Genomic DNA, 2631 nt, shown 5'->3' with positions numbered 1-2631 from the left:
AGGACACAGTAATGTTCAATCCTGTTGTTTTGTTCCCACTGTGCCAGAGATGGTTGTAAGGACACCGTAATGTTCAATCCTGTTGTTTTGTTCCCACTGTGCCAGAGATGGTTGTAAGGACACAGTAATGTTCAATCCTGTTGTTTTGTTCCCACTGTGCCAGAGATGGCTGTAAGGACACCGTAATGTTCAATCCTGTTGTTTTGTTCCCACTGTGCCAGAGATGGTTGTAAGGACACAGTAATGTTCAATCCTGTTGTTTTGTTGCCACTGTGCCAGAGATGGTTGTAAGGACACAGTAATGTTCAATCCTGTTGTTTTGTTCCCACTGTGCCAGAGATGGCTGTAAGGACACCGTAATGTTCAATCCTGTTGTTTTGTTCCCACTGTGCCAGAGATGGTTGTAAGGACACAGTAATGTTCAATCCTGTTGTTTTGTTGCCACTGTGCCAGAGATGGTTGTAAGGACACAGTAATGTTCAATCCTGTTGTTTTGTTGCCACTGTGCCAGAGATGGTTGTAAGGACACAGTAATGTTCAATCCTGTTGTTTTGTTCCCACTGTGCCAGAGATGGCTGTAAGGACACAGTAATGTTCAATCCTGTTGTTTTGTTCCCACTGTGCCAGAGATGGCTGTAAGGACACAGTAATGTTCAATCCTGTTGTTTTGTTGCCACTGTGCCAGAGATGGCTGTAAGGACACCGTAATGTTCAATCCTGTTGTTTTGTTCCCACTGTGCCAGAGATGGCTGTAAGGACACCGTAATGTTCAATCCTGTTGTTTTGTTCCCACTGTGCCAGAGATGGCTGTAAGGACACCGTAATGTTCAATCCTGTTGTTTTGTTGCCACTGTGCCAGAGATGGCTGTAAGGACACCGTAATGTTCAATCCTGTTGTTTTGTTGCCACTGTGCCAGAGATGGTTGTAAGGACACAGTAATGTTCAATCCTGTTGTTTTGTTCCCACTGTGCCAGAGATGGTTGTAAGGACACCGTAATGTTCAATCCTGTTGTTTTGTTCCCACTGTGCCAGAGATGGTTGTAAGGACACCGTAATGTTCAATCCTGTTGTTTTGTTCCCACTGTGCCAGAGATGGTTGTAAGGACACCGTAATGTTCAATCCTGTTGTTTTGTTCCCACTGTGCCAGAGATGGCTGTAAGGACACCGTAATGTCCATCCTGTTGTTTTGTTCCCACTGTGCCAGAGATGGCTTTAAGGACACCGTAATGTTCAATCCTGTTGTTTTGTTCCCACTGTGCCAGAGATGGTTGTAAGGACACCGTAATGTTCAATCCTGTTGTTTTGTTCCCACTGTGCCAGAGATGGCTGTAAGGACACCGTAATGTTCAATCCTGTTGTTTTGTTCCCACTGTGCCAGAGATGGCTGTAAGGACACCGTAATGTTCAACCCTGTTGTTTTGTTCCCACTGTGCCAGAGATGGCTGTAAGGACACAGTAATGTTCAATCCTGTTGTTTTGTTCCCACTGTGCCAGAGATGGTTGTAAGGACACCGTAATGTTCAATCCTGTTGTTTTGTTCCCACTGTGCCAGAGATGGCTGTAAGGACACCGTAATGTTCAATCCTGTTGTTTTGTTCCCACTGTGCCAGAGATGGCTTTAAGGACACCGTAATGTTCAATCCTGTTGTTTTGTTCCCACTGTGCCAGAGATGGTTGTAAGGACACAGTAATGTTCAATCCTGTTGTTTTGTTGCCACTGTGCCAGAGATGGTTGTAAGGACACAGTAATGTTCAATCCTGTTGTTTTGTTCCCACTGTGCCAGAGATGGCTGTAAGGACACAGTAATGTTCAATCCTGTTGTTTTGTTCCCACTGTGCCAGAGATGGCTGTAAGGACACAGTAATGTTCAATCCTGTTGTTTTGTTGCCACTGTGCCAGAGATGGTTGTAAGGACACAGTAATGTTCAATCCTGTTGTTTTGTTCCCACTGTGCCAGAGATGGCTGTAAGGACACCGTAATGTTCAATCCTGTTGTTTTGTTGCCACTGTGCCAGAGATGGCTGTAAGGACACCGTAATGTTCAATCCTGTTGTTTTGTTGCCACTGTGCCAGAGATGGCTGTAAGGACACCGTAATGTTCAATCCTGTTGTTTTGTTCCCACTGTGCCAGAGATGGCTGTAAGGACACCGTAATGTTCAATCCTGTTGTTTTGTTCCCACTGTGCCAGAGATGGCTGTAAGGACACCGTAATGTTCAATCCTGTTGTTTTGTTCCCACTGTGCCAGAGATGGTTGTAAGGACACAGTAATGTTCAATCCTGTTGTTTTGTTGCCACTGTGCCAGAGATGGTTGTAAGGACACAGTAATGTTCAATCCTGTTGTTTTGTTCCCACTGTGCCAGAGATGGTTGTAAGGACACCGTAATGTTCAATCCTGTTGTTTTGTTCCCACTGTGCCAGAGATGGTTGTAAGGACACAGTAATGTTCAATCCTGTTGTTTTGTTCCCACTGTGCCAGAGATGGCTGTAAGGACACAGTAATGTTCAATCCTGTTGTTTTGTTCCCACTGTGCCAGAGATGGCTGTAAGGACACCGTAATGTTCAATCCTGTTGTTTTGTTCCCACTGTGCCAGAGATGGCTGTAAGGACACCGTAATGTTCAATCC

The sequence above is a fragment of the Oncorhynchus tshawytscha genome, linkage group LG08 (assembly GCF_018296145.1).
Source record: "Oncorhynchus tshawytscha isolate Ot180627B linkage group LG08, Otsh_v2.0, whole genome shotgun sequence".
Classification (NCBI taxonomy): Eukaryota; Metazoa; Chordata; class Actinopteri; order Salmoniformes; family Salmonidae; genus Oncorhynchus; species Oncorhynchus tshawytscha.
Note: the sequence above shows the minus strand (reverse complement) of the source record.